The 14,857-nt window shown below is 36.8% G+C and overlaps 1 protein-coding gene and 1 long non-coding RNA gene across 2 annotated transcripts in view; one reads left to right on the forward strand and one right to left on the reverse strand.

Moving 5' to 3' along the window:
• The window catches only part of LOC110827487 (beta-1,3-glucan-binding protein), a 48,296-nt gene that overhangs the window by 15,800 nt on the left and 17,639 nt on the right, over window positions 1-14,857 (forward strand). The gene's annotated exons all lie outside the window — the stretch shown is intronic.
• LOC110827494 (uncharacterized) overlaps window positions 2,653-14,857 on the reverse strand; it is a 61,253-nt gene continuing 49,048 nt past the window's right edge. The window contains exon 3 of the long non-coding RNA XR_015535802.1: window positions 2,653-2,675. This is a non-coding gene — a long non-coding RNA (uncharacterized LOC110827494). The remainder of the gene's footprint in view (window positions 2,676-14,857) is intronic.

A 14,857-nucleotide genomic window follows, 5' to 3' on the forward strand; every position in this document is an offset into this window, starting at 1 on the left:
AAGAAGACAGTCATCTTCGGACTTACCGCCGTGTAAACCTAAAATCCTAAGTAATAAATGTTAAGTTTCTCCTTTTTGTAAGAAAGATTATTTACTTCGTTTTAAATAAACGATAATTTTATTTTTGTTTATTTCAGTTTAAAAACATAAATAAATAATAACAATATTTCAAAAAAATTTGAATTTATAATTTAAATTACAAATTTTTAGAAGCAAGATTTTGGTTGGCCATATTATTTGTACTGTGCAGGTAATACAGCCAGAAGAATGCATTTCAGAAAACAATTCTTTTCTGGCACTCACGATAAAAGAAAAAAGTCAAATAATTTTTAATGCAGATAAGTAAGTCTTATAATGGGTGCGTTTATCGTGAACGTTTATTTTAAAACCATTTCAATGTAATTAAATAAAACAGATAAGCATATGTACCTGTCAAAGCAACCAAAAAACCACACCGCAAAATAGACCCGAAACTTAAAGCAGCTTAATAAATATGGTAGTGGTATTTCTTCCATGTCTAACGTGTTGGTCATAAAGCCCATTACTTCGCTATCTTCAGTTAGTGGAATTTCCTTCCCACTGCAAGCAGTCTTTACACCGCCTACCATTAATTCCACGTTTTGCAAGCCTCGTATTTTATAACGGGGTTTACCGTGTAATGGAGACATTCAAATGAATACAGGATATGCTTCATTATTGCACATTCTCTAAGTTCTTTTTATTCTTACTGGATGACCGGAGATTTGAAATTTTTGAAACCGCATGTGTGGTGATCATTCCGCTATTTAACGACGCTGTCAATAGCACAGACACCATAGCGTCTAATGAGAAGTTGATGAGTGAACAATTAATTTAAAATTGTATTCAAGACAGAGGTCAAATATATGATAATCTCCCGTAATTTTCCTAGAGGAACTGAGAAAAACTACGGAAAACGAGTGAGGCGAGTGGATCTGAGATTCGAACATGAATACGAAACAAGTGTACTGACCATTTAGTCGGTGGTTAGGTGTGTAGATGAATGCTACTGATTATCATTAAAATTAGGTTTCAATTTATTAAAGGAAGCATTTGTTTCAGGATTCTGTTGTGTTTGTTGTCCGCAAGTTCGTATTATTTGTTCCAGATCGGTACCTTAACTCCGTTTTTCTAACAGCGGATTTACTACGTGACTTGGCAGGAAAGTGTTGCTAATTTGTGAGGACTACGTGAGCAATGTCGATTGTGCATGCCTGGAGATTACTGCTAATCTCTGTGTAAGAAGGACTCGTTCTACTCTGATGTAATTGTAACTGTACTAGACACAAAAAATATTTCCAAGCTTGGTGGAACACGTATAACACAGAATAATAAATTCCACGAGAAAAGCAGAAATGTTTGGTGTTTCGCACACAGTATGTGCTAATAGTGAGTTAGTGGACATAATATTTTCTTACAGATGATGTAATCGTTGGCTTCTTCTATGCAATTTTAACAGTGAGAGTGTAATGGTAACATTGAAACTCAGGTCCTTCCGCTTTCGTGTTTTCGTAGCACGAAACGTATTAAATAATAAACTATGTCATGTTCTGTGGAAATATTTCCAATATCATTAATTTCTGAGAAGGAGAAGAATACTTCGTGGGTTGTTCAACATTCAATGCAATGATGGTGAAGAAAGAATATATTTTTCCATAGTAAAACTCGTACAAATTAGAAAATATGAACAATTATTTCGGTTCCTCTTTGAAAATTCGTAATTAGATCCACACACAAGTTAACTCCGTGATATGGCGATGGATTTGTATATATGTATTAATGCTGATATGATAACACTTACTGATAAACCGGAAGATGATAAACAGGGAAGGGGTTGGAGAAAGGCTGTCATTTCCCGTTTTAATGTACTACGCCTACTACATTTAGGGACTGAGAAGAAAATATGAAAAATTTCTGTCATCACAGTCGAACCTCAGGGTCAGAAATCGAAACCGGAATCATTGCAGCGGGAGTACCATCAACTCAACCGCGACGTCCCAAGTTCCTACGGCGGACGACAGTCATCACCATTCGCGATGATATCATAATCTCGGCGCTCGCTTCGAGCGTCGCCTTAACTTCACTTGTAAAAAGGAATTTCACGTTTTTCACTTCTCGATAAAGTCTTCCGGAAATATCTAAGTGAAACGGATACTTAAAAGGGGTGGGGGGACCAAACTTTAGGGGGTGAAGGATGTGGAGTAAGAAAAGAAAACATTTTTAAAGAGCGCGAAGAGCAGACCTCGAGCTCTGCTCCTTATTAGAGTCCCTTCCTCAAGACCTCCAACTGAAAGGAGAAATTCACTGGTAATTATCGGTATCAATTTTCCTTTCGCATTCGATATAAATGTATGTACATTTTCCCCTTTCTCACCGTATTAACTATGCGTTACATCCTAATTATATAAATTCCTTGATTTAGTACTTAGTTTCTTTGTATTTGTCTTGCATATTTTTATCATTTTGACCAAATTGACTTAATTTGATTCAATTATTATTACGAAGATATTGATATATTCAGTAGCAAATTGATTTTTGTGTATTAACTTTCTCTTGATCATCTCTTTGTTGTTGCCTTTGTATATTTATTATTGTATTCTTGTGTTCTTCTCTCGTGCTATATCTGTAATTGACCTTCTGCCTGTTCATTCAATACACTGAAAATAAGGCACTGAATTATTATTATCATCATTGTATTTTGCTTACCAATGTTAGTCAGCTTTTTAAAAAATAATAATTGTTCTCTTATATCATTTTTGTTTTTAATTGTATTTTATTGTACCTCATTTCTTTCTCTCTTCTTTTATCACCTTTTCGTTTCCAATCAATTTTATCGTGTCTCATTATGTTTCTTATTGTACTTCTGGGTTCTTTTGGTTTGCTTCCCAATGTTTACTTATTGTTTGTTTTCACTTAGTATTAATATTTTATCTTATATGTCATCTAAGTATTGTACCATAGTTATTGACTGCTATTTTTGCGCCTGGCTGTAATTGGCCTTGTTTAGCTATTGTCATGCACACTAATAAATAAATTGAATTGGACTGAATTATTCACATTATCAATTAGATCTAAACCTTCTTGACGATGGTGAAGAGTCAATTGAATAAAAATTTTCTTGGATATTATCCAAGAAAATTTTTATTCAATTATCAATTAGACTTTAAACGAAACCACAAAACCAAGAAAAAGTTATCCATGTTGTTTCTACTGTAGTGCCCAATGTACTGAGTGTATTTTTAAACATTGCTCTTCTTATTAGCCAGTGCAGTTCACTTGCATCACCTGTTTGTCTGCTGTGACAATTTTGTGTGAAAGGATGGTAATAATTATAGGACTTAGCAGTTCGGTATTTGCTTACCTTCTAGATAATTGTCACAGGTGATTCAAAAACAATTATCGCTTTATGTGTGGAACCGAATAACCTGATATGTAAAGAGGAGTTGCAGTCTTCATCTCGTGACTTGCAGTCACGGAAATAAACAGTCTCCTTGACAACAGAAAATGTACTTGGTAAACTCATATTATATAAAGTTTCTTTTTCGCTGTAAGTTACAGAATGTTTTAGGTGCATATAAAATATTTTTATGGAATTAATTATGATAAATTTAGCTCTGTTATATGTTAAATCTAACTGCCTATATTTTTAGGGTTTCGGAAGAACCCAATATTTGGATGCGTCTCTTGCCAGTCCGCCCAGATGTCCTTAGCTTGGTTTAATCACTGATATGAATACAATAAACACTGACAGATTTTTGCGAAATTTAGTGTCAAGAGATCTTCTATTCATTGATTATCTTCATTATCATGTTAGCCATTCTCAGTTATTAGGTGCTAACAACATTAGTACCATTCAAAATAAGGTTCTAATGATGTGTACCTAAAATATTTTTTAAAGAAAATGGAAAATTTCGAATATACGAAATATTTTTGTTTCATGACATAAGATGATCACGCAAAATCTGTAGAGTTAGATGTTGCAGATACATCAGCTGACATTAATTGTACAAAATATATTAAAAGCCCTTCCCCCTCCAGAAAATGACAACAATTCTTAGTGTTTCCTTTAAAGCCTAGAATCATGAATGTTATTTCCGCAGGCGTTTGTTAGTGAGAGCATACAAAGAGGAACGCTTTATCCAATTGACAAAGTAATTAACTAGCTGCGCAGAGCCCCTTGATTTTTTGGACCTTCATGGTGCTAAAGTCTTTATACGAAGTGCTTACACATTCCCAACATTTTCCGAACATATTCAGCTACTATATTTTAAATAGATACAAAGTTTCGAAGGAACATACTGTCCCCATCTTCAGGGCGTTACAACCCAGAAGACCTAACATCTTCACAGCAAAGAGAATCCCAGATCTCATTTAGGCCGTGATTATTTAGCGCTTTCGCAAGTGATCTTACCGAGGAAGCATAAATAAAGTGTTTTTTTATAAGGATGCATATTCATATTGATTCTGTAGATAATTAATTGCTATCGACGTTACATGGAAACTCATGGTTTTCTAATTAAGACAGAACATTTGCGGCAAGTACATTTACACGTTATAAGGACAGATAAACTTGCGGTGTACTTTGCATGTATAGAATTTCTCAGCAGCAATCAAGTTTCTTGCTCGATCCAATTATAGCCGCCATTTTCATGGACACGCACAAGCATGTGTTACATTCTCTGTAGTGTCAGATGCAAGAGATGCCGCATTTATTCCGAAGTAATTTCCCGATCACGCCACGCTTCTAACAGAATTGTTTCGTCCTCTAAACTTGACTCGATTACATACATATACGTCATGTTTAGATCCTGTGACGTAACAACTACAATCAGTTGGAGATTAATAAAAAAGTATGCAATATATCTTGTTATATATTAATATCACAAGTTTTTTAATGTGGTTATGTTCATTTCTCACAGTTTTTCACTTCCAAAAAGGGATTTTAATGATTAATTAAAAAGAATATAGAATGAAGTGGTTGTGACAATGTGAAAGGTAACGACATTTGCCTGCGGAGACTGAGGAATACCAAGAAGACAGTCAGTATGGATGATCTGGTTTGCGGGCCGAGATTTGAGCACTAAATACGACGCAGAATTACTAACAGCTCAGCTCGGCTACGACTTTCGGTTGTCATCTGTTCACTAAAATTTAAATGAGTGTCGCGGTTGGGTGAATTGGTATCGAAAATCGTTATGTCGAGTGTTGAAGAGGATCATCATATATTCCAAGCTTTGAAGCATTTTATTTTCACCTTTAAAAAAGGCCACAGGAAACATATTAGAAATAAAAACATTTGTCTAGCGGCCATACTTGCTAGACACCGAATTTTTGTACAGCACAGCATAGTTTTATACTGGGTTGTGATTATCTGAACGATTATTGTATTATCAAGAAAGTTTCTGCTCAGTTGAATTAGGTACATAATATATGATCTGAAGCTTTCATGGCGACGTAACTCAATAAAATCTTCTAATGCGATCAGCCGCGTCAAATGGTTAAACAATAAAACCGACTTTTAAGGGACCGTCTCTGTCCCCATCATCAGGGTTCTGAACGTCAGAGGAGATTTTATTTCGATACACAATGTTTTATTATGAGAAGGAATGGATTACTGAGTGATATCACCGAAGGCCAGGTTGAAGGAAAGAGAGGACTAGGAAGAAGATTGATACAGCTAACCGACGATCTTAAACAAGGAAAGAAGATGACGTTCCAGGAATTAAAACGAGAAGCCGAGAATAGGGAAAACTGGAGAGCTCTGTTTGGGCAGAGCAATGGACCTGTCGTAAGACAGAACACTGAATAATAATAACACAATGTTTATCGTTTAGAAAACGTGTTCCTTTCGTCTGTCAACTCTATTTCCTTCTTCTATACAGATTTCGGCACTGAATTTCAGAGCAAGTATTAGTTTAAATAACCTATGTTGTAGTGGCACATGTTTTGGCATAATTTTTAACACTACAGGAAAGTTTTGGCCCTGAATATTAAATATGGCACACATTTTACTTGGCTTAATTTAATTATTTGTGTGTACTCTTATTTGTGCGTTGTCACTACTAAATTTTGTCTACTCATGTAGTCCTCAAAAATTCCAAACCTGTGTTTCTATTTCCGGTGCTTCATCTTTCATCTTTTTCTCAGTTTTAGGCCACATAAATGACACTTCAAATATTTCGTGTAGCAAGAAAAATTACTTTTTTGGTAATCAGATTTTGGCAATTAATGATACAATTTTCATTTCTCTCGCATTTTAAAAGATAGGTTCCTTTTCATTTAAACTGTTCGGCAATCGAAAAGGGTCCTCAGAGGACGCATACGCCTCTAAGAAATATGCCTACATCTATCCGTATAACGAGCTAGAATCGAACACGCGATCTCAGTATTCGACCAGTTCATGACCTTGGACTTCTCATTTCCCGCAGCGATTGCTGTAAAATAATAATAAAAAACAAAAGTTGCTATAATTTGTGTCTGTTACCCCGAAATTGCTATAACGTGAGTAATGGCTTATGGCCCCATACAGCCAATTACCCGGGAGGGGGTGTAGAGCAGGGGCAGAAACCAAACACCCACCCACGGCGTTGTGCTTATGCACAGGACCACTTCAATAGCCCCAAATTCCTCCTAATTTTAAAGGAATTTTAACTATCTTAATTTTGTAACATTAGGCTATCAATGTGTGACATATGGTTTTCTAAATCAAGTAGACTTACTTATATTTAGTTTCCATTATGATGTTATAATACGCATTTTAAGTAGCAAGGATAGGTTAAGGTATAGATCTTAAACGTTAATGTCGTAAAGGCCTTACAATCATTCTTAGACTGTAGTTGCTGTATCTTTATGTACAGTCTGAGGGAGTGTTTTATGCAACAAGATGATAATAAGGCCTCACGCGAGTCAGAACACAAAGGACGAAATTGCAAAGTAGGATGCAGTGTATAAGCAGTGCAGGACCTTGGGCTGCCGAAGAATGGACTTTATGGTCATTCTCTAAGCGTTTAATTGTATAAAGCAGCTACGTGAATCTGACAAAAGTTTCAGGAAATCGAAAATTAAGACACGCCGCTGATAAATTCTGGTAAAGGCAAGCACTAGACGGATTCCTCTTTGAGAGCATCTAAATAATCGAATATTTTACACGAACAACTAGATTTCAACTTTGCTTCGTATTCAGGAGGTCCCGAGACCGACATCGACTATTCTGATTGAAGTTTTCGTGATTTAATTTCTCCATGCAAATCTGGGATAGTGGGTTTTGAAAACATGGCCGCTTGCTTCCACATTCTTTGTAATTCATTCTACACTAATCATCCTACATTCGATACTACAGAATATAAGTTCTTGGCAGCGTCGTTTAACACACTATAAGTGAATATATAAATACATTAATTATTTGATATACAACTTTACAGTACTTTATGAATCACTAAGGTATGCATGCGCATCGTAAAACATTATTAGGTTTGCATGACCATGGAGGATGAAATTGGCGGGGAACGTAACACGCATGGAAGATACGCTAAAAATATATAATGTTTTGTATGATTTGAGGTTTTCACAGCAAAGAGTATGAAGATTTCTGTCTTCTGATTTCTTGCGCTGTGTAGTATTTATCGCCCTGATGACGGAGGCAGTATGGCCTCTGAAACGTTAGTTAACATCTACCAGTTTACACAGCGCAACAACCCAGAAGACAGAAATCTTCATACAATGTTTTGTTTGGAAAACCTGAAGGAAGGAGATCACTTTCCAGATGCAGATATAGGTCAAGGTGAAAGGAAAATTTTAAGAGCTTACAGAATTAAGTGTGTGGAATGGTTCTGCCAGACTATACTGCGCTACAACCCCGAAGACAGCCATCTTCGTCTTCGCCGCCGTGCGAAAGAGGGTCTCATAAACACGAAGGACCTCGAGGTAGTCGGGACGAGAAAACAACGATTAGTACTCGGCAGGTACCAGATTCTAGTGTCGGTTTCGTCACTAATATTCTTCCTGAGGTTCTTCATGGTATTTGTCAGTTTCTTTGGGCATTTTATCAGTTTCCTTTAGAAAATAATTAATGTCTTAAGATGCTTAAAAACTGGTCAATTCATACAGGGTAGTTAAATAACTCATGAACAACTGAAAGAACACGACAATATATGCCGTTTTACGACAATCAATTGAAAACGTGGGTTCTTTCAGTAGTAACATTAACATTAGAAGGCCGGATTTGCGCTAAGCGATAAGAATGCAATGAGGCCTACGATGAAAAGCGACCTTGTGTTGTGACCAAACGTGGAAAAGCAAAGTACGTTTTTCTTTGTGCAGTATTCTGCATTTATATTAGCGCTATAAACCTGTTAGAATACATAAAAGCACTGCTAATGGAAATTAAAGTGTGCATCCACGGAATAAAAGCTCATCTCGTAAATGTTTTGTTTATTCGCATATAGGATTTGAATTTGTTACGCAACATTCATAATAATATGAATACCGGTATTGCAATTTCTGTGAGACTTCGAGGTCGCATGCTGCTTAAAAGAGAACTTTCATTTATTTATTCTTATTTTTCTTCAAGGATTTCATTTGTTTTTTAATATATGGTATATTAGAAGGATGGTTTTCACATGCCTGTTGTCAGTGAAACAGCTTCCGGAACGCGGTGAAGAAGAAATACGAGACGCCCTTTTAATAATTAATTATTTCTTTTGAATTTTAAACTCTTTCATAGAACAAAAATTACAAGTCTTTAAATGCATGAGAGGATTGAAGTAAGTAAGCAGTTTATGATATTATGCAACAAGGAACTTCATGATTTGTACAGGTAACACGTTGTAATACTGTTAAGATAATGGGAAAGGAAGTTTGTGATAGGACGAGCATGCAAACGGAATTTTTGTAAGGAAGCACCTTCTAGAGCAGTCACTTATAAGACCGAGGTAAGGACAAAAAACAATTAGAGCGGATTTTAGGAATCTGGGTTGTGAAAAAAGGGATTGAATGATACTGCCTGAGGTAAAGTGGCGGGCTTTGGTATTTAGAGCTTAAGTTTCGATGCTACTATCACAGAATCGTTTAATTAATCGTACTTTAACCCTTTATATAAGCAGACAGGTCACAATGTGCTAATGCTATTGTAAACGAGGACCAGTAAAATTCACAAGACATAAACGTAATTTATGGATATTTGGATATTAAGAGGAAAATTTAAAAGATAATATCATAATAATTTTAGTATAACTACATTAAAACAATAAATATAGTAAATACGTATTCTTTAACAGGTCCACTGTAACCTAATAAAATATAAATCAACTAAAGTCACAGTTCATATTTTAGGAACACGTCAAACAATTTGCCAAATATTTCGTTATATTTTTGGCGTCTTTATCTCTTCTTTAATTTTCACATAAGTAGTCTATTCTCATTGCATATGTTCGTAGTGTTTATGTTGCTCATGGACCTATTTGGAGCCTTGTTCTATAACCATTTTATTCTATTAAAATATTTTGTTGTTTTATAATACCTTAATTTACTTTGTACTCAGTTATTTGGTACCAGCTAAATTTCTGAGGAATCTCATTTCACTTATTTCAGACTTCGGCGTGTTATTTTTCACTGTCAACTCTAATTTATCGGTAAGCGCAAATATATCATTTGAGGCAAACTTAATAATTTGCTTCCACTTATGCGTTTTATTTGTAGTAAATTCATACATCTAATAAAATATAGTTTGATTTCTCACAGATTCATTCTGCGGATTTAATGTGTATGAGCGTTTTTTTAAAATATAATTTTCTAAAGATACAACCACTGCAGGTCGTTTTCACGATGAGTTTGTAGTGTTTTAAATTGGCCGTTCCACAGCTCAGTCATTTGGATGTCGGCTTCTCGTCGTGGGGTACTCATGTGTTATTTGTGGTGCACTAGGACTAGATTTTCTTCGAGATTTTAGTTTCCCGTACTAAATAATCATTCCCTGAGGTGTGTTAGAGGCTTCACCCGCTACATCTTTGTATCAGAATTTTGGTCATAAATTAAGTGTTTCATGAGACTCACACAAGAAGATGTATTGACACATTATGAATGACTTTAACACATTTGCCAATAAAGTTTAGTTAAAATGTCATGATGTATTAAATTGGCCTAGCCTTGAAAACTGCCTATATTACTGGGTGTGGCTAATTACTTTTCTTCCAGCTACATCACACTTGCCTCTCCCCCCTCACATACATACAGTGTAATAACATGAAGAGTGAGGGTTTGTAGGGGCATTTCAAAATTATGCTCGAAATTACAGTAATTACCACTTCAAGGAAACTACTTTTACTGGTTACTGGCAGTTCGCCACAATAAATGCATTTTCTTTTTGTTCCGTTATGGAAATCACAGTTTTCCTAACTTAAACATATAATTACAAGGCCGGACCAGGTTCTTCACCTTTTCGTCTGCTACTGTTCTTTCATTCAGTCTTAGTGTTTCATTTGCAACGCGACGAGGCTTTTGGCCAAAGTGGTTTTCTGTGAAAATATACGAGGCGCGTCCCAAAAGTAAGTTTCCCTGGGGCCGTTTACAGAAACAAAACACAATTTCATGGAAATATTTATTGCAACAGATACAGCAAGTGTCCAGATATTTTTCAACATATTCGCCACCGGAATTGAGACATTTGTCATACCGTGGGACCAACTTTTAATACCTGTGTCGTAGAAGTCTGCCGCCTGGGATTGGAACCACTGTGTGACAACCATCTCCGCCTCTCTGTCATTCTCAAAACGCTGACGCTGACCGGACAGGAATTTCTTGAGGTGTAGGAAAAGATGGAAATCACTGGGAGTGAGGTCCGGGCTGTAGGGTGGATGATTAAACACCTCCCAGCTGAACTCCTGCAGGAGACTTGCTGTCCGTCGAGCCGTGTGCGGCCTAGCGTTATCGTGCAGGAAGACAATACCGGCACTAAGCATCGTTGCAGCTGTTGAAGATGGAGGTTCTTATTCCAGCTCCCGCCGACTGTGAAGTGCGGTCAGTGATAAAGTTTTTGAATGCACAGAGCATAGCGCCGATCGAAATTCATCGTCAGCTGTGCCGGGTCTATGGGGCTAACGTTATGAGCAAGCAGATGGTGCGTCGCTGGTGCAGACAATTTTCAGCGACGGGCCATTCAGAGCAAGCGGCGCGGGATGCTTAGTGCCGGTATTGTCTTCCTGCACGATAACGCTAGGCCGCACACGGCTCGACGGACAGCAAGTCTCCTGCAGGAGTTCAGCTGGGAGGTGTTTAATCATCCACCCTACAGCCCGGACCTCGCTCCCAGTGATTTCCATCTTTTCTTACACCTCAAGAAATTCCTGTCCGGTCAGCGTCAGCGTTTTGAGAATGACAGAGAGGCGGAGATGGTTGTCACACAGTGGTTCCAATCCCAGGCGGCAGACTTCTACGACACAGGTATTAAAAGTTGGTCCCACGGTATGACAAATGTCTCAATTCCGGTGGCGAATATGTTGAAAAATAGCTGGACACTTGCTGTATCTGTTGCAATAAATATTTCCATGAAATTGTGTTTTGTTTCTGTAAACGGCCCCAGGGAAACTTACTTTTGGGACGCGCCTCGTACCACGTCTTGCTTCATTGAGCCTAGAACAGATATTTTACTAATATAATTATGATGACGTGTAATGACACATTTTAATATAAAATTGGATAATTCGCTATTGTAATATAACTCATCAGATACTGAGTGATGTTAAGAAACATTCGTTAATGCTGTTCTATACGTAGGTTATACAGAATAAAAAGGAGACCTACAAAATCTATACGTGTCGTACATGTAGTAGTAACAATTGATAAACTCTACAATTAAAAAATTGAAATGCGATAAGCAGATGAATCACATGAATAATACAGAATATTTCGCTTAAAACGAACCCCGAACTACAACAATATTTATAAGCTTTGATGACATCAACGTGACAGGAAAACAGCTTTTTTTAGTTTTAATTTGTTATAAAGAACTTCCAGCTTTACAGTACATGCTAAAAGTATTTACCATATTCTCGAACATAAGTATCCACAAGAATTTTTTTTACCAGCCGGTGTATTGTCTGATTCCGTACTAGTTTGTCAGCATGCACAATGCCAAACGCATGACGAACAGGAGCCAGCTGTTTCGATGTGAAGTAATGTTCGAGAATGAACACACTTTCTGCTCGTGAATACGCCATGGTCGCACTTACACAGCTTCTGAACAACAGAGGGCGAGCAACCTTTACTAGAAGTATATAAATTATTTCAATGTGAATAACAACACATTAATAACAACAATACTTCAAATATTAGACATTCAAATAGACATCTGAACTCGCTTTAAGTTAACAAGGAAAGAATTAGGCTGTAAATTCGGACAATATTTTGAACACCTACTTCCAGTGGACTGTCATTTGAGTTGTAATAGAAGAATATTATTGCCAGGAGCATAAATTGTACCATTTCAGGATACTAGCTAGGCTATTGGAAAGGCAAATTCCGCAACACAAAATACTGGAAGTGTTTGAACATACTTTATACAGCAGATACCGAAAGATATAAAAAATTAGTAATCAATTCGTAAACAATTGCTGTTCTCGGAGTGGAGTGTTGCCAGGCAATTGTTTCATGCCCAATGAAAAGCAAAGCAAATGGTAGTTGTAAATGTTCGTACTGGAACCTAGAACTTATACGTCGGCCAAAATATGATTTTCATTTACTTATACAACTTGCATTACAGGTGAGGTAGTTCTTCAGTACGATTCTTGAGAAATTAGAAACTGACAAAGAATCCTGTGACATCTGAATTACGCAATAGATCTTTTTTACATTTTCATGCTGGTCGTATTTTACCCATTTTGGTGTTAGACTGCGTTAGCAGATGTTAGGTTCAAGCTCAGACGTGCATGTATTTCTCTATAACGACCAGAACAATCTTCGAAGTACAGATACCTCCCGGCTGTGAGGAACTATTATTATGACGTGCAGCGGATTTATGAGACATGTTTACTCTTTTCCACAAACCCACCTTTCGTGGTGCTAACGAACTTCGTGCCCGCAGGCCCTTTCTTATGGTTTGACTAAACATTTCTTTGTTCTATGCCTCAGTGTCTTATTTACCTACAAGGTCATCAATCTATTATATATACAACGTTGCCAGAAATCGCGTATCCATCTCTCTTTAGAGCGTTGTTAAGGTGAAGGTACCACAATTTTATTTGTTAGTTTATTTAACGACGATATGTTATATGCAACGATTATAGACTTCACTGCAAAATGGGAGGATTGTTATTAATTATACAATGCAATTTATGTGAAAGAAGCGCAAATATTTGTCTGGAAGAATTCAGGGTACCCAAAACGTTACGAAAAATTTAGCAATTTTATCCGATTACAGATATTAGAATAAAACGTATATTTTCCTGAATATTATGAAACATGTGTTAATCACCAAACCATGACACTCAGCGAACTCCGTCTGACTAAGTATGACGCCATGAGAGTCTGTGTGGAAGTTTGGAGGTACTGATAATTATATATGGAGAGATTAAATTATTGATGGGTTCAAATCCAGTTGATGGCTACTAAATATTGTCAACACCTTAAACAAATACAATTTTAATTCAATGTTCCTCCACGACCACAACTATTATTATTACATAGACTCTTCTGCGCACTGTGAGCCCTGGCTTTCTGCCAGATATTTGAAACGTTTTCGACGTTTGGTACGACTCCTTGGACGAGTCGTCGGCCCGGACGACTGCGAGGCACTACTGACCTGTTTACCCACAGAGGACAACACAACGTAACAAAAGCGCGGACCAACATCCATGGTCTGATTCGAACCCACGATCCAGTGGCCAAGACTCACTTATTGATTGCGCAGTGACTCTGATCACCTAATTTACGATAACGTAACCTAAAGACTGGTGCTAATGTTATCTTTACGTCGTATGTTGGTTACGCTGTATGATTCGTTGCCAGAGCCTTGCTTCGGAAGATGATTAAAAAGTCAAAGTGAGGTTGGCGTTAAATAAAATAAGATTTTATTTGGAAGTCCTACTCATTAAATAATTCTCGTTTACGTAAATTAGTTCTGAATGCATGCTTGGCTTGTTTGACGATGATTAACGTAGTCTTTAATAAATTTGTCAAATTAAACAGTGCGGACTATTTTTTTTAGCAACGTGATACAATGGAATTTGTTTATGTAAATTGCGTCAGATCGCCATTTTAGGTTATATTTTCTATATTTATGAATAGAGTTTAAATTGTAGGTAATTTAAAACGCGTGATAGGCGTTCGTTATTGCAAAATACCGCAAACAAAATGAGATCCTGCTTAGGTTATTTTGTGTAACAGCAGATCCGCACATTAAATGAAACATGTCTACAATTAAATACAAAAATGCGTGTTACAAATTTTGCTTCAAATGACGATGACACTAAATGCAATTCTATCATGTTACCCAGCAACAACGTCAGGCCTAAGTAGGACTTGATGTTTAGTGCGTACTAAGATGGCTGTCTTCTGGGTAGTAGTTCGGCAGAAGTTTACCAACGTTTCTGAGGTCCTTGCTGCCTCCATCATCAGGGCCATCTCAAGGCGATAAATTATAGCCCTGATGATGGAGATAGCAAGGACCTCTGGAACGTTGGTAAACTTCTGCCGAACTACAAAGTGTTACAAACCACAAGATAGCCGTCTTAGTGCGAGGCCTAGAACAGCTCTAGAAGATTATTTTCTTCGTTTAATTAGTATACGTTTAATTAGTATAGTGTCAAATTACAAGGTTGCTACGAAGAAGAAATTTGGGAGAAAGTGA

The sequence above is a fragment of the Zootermopsis nevadensis genome, unplaced genomic scaffold (genome assembly GCF_977971745.1).
Source record: "Zootermopsis nevadensis isolate Lab colony 2312 unplaced genomic scaffold, Znev_1.0 Znev_ptg000019l, whole genome shotgun sequence".
NCBI classification, from domain to species: domain Eukaryota; kingdom Metazoa; phylum Arthropoda; class Insecta; order Blattodea; family Termopsidae; genus Zootermopsis; species Zootermopsis nevadensis.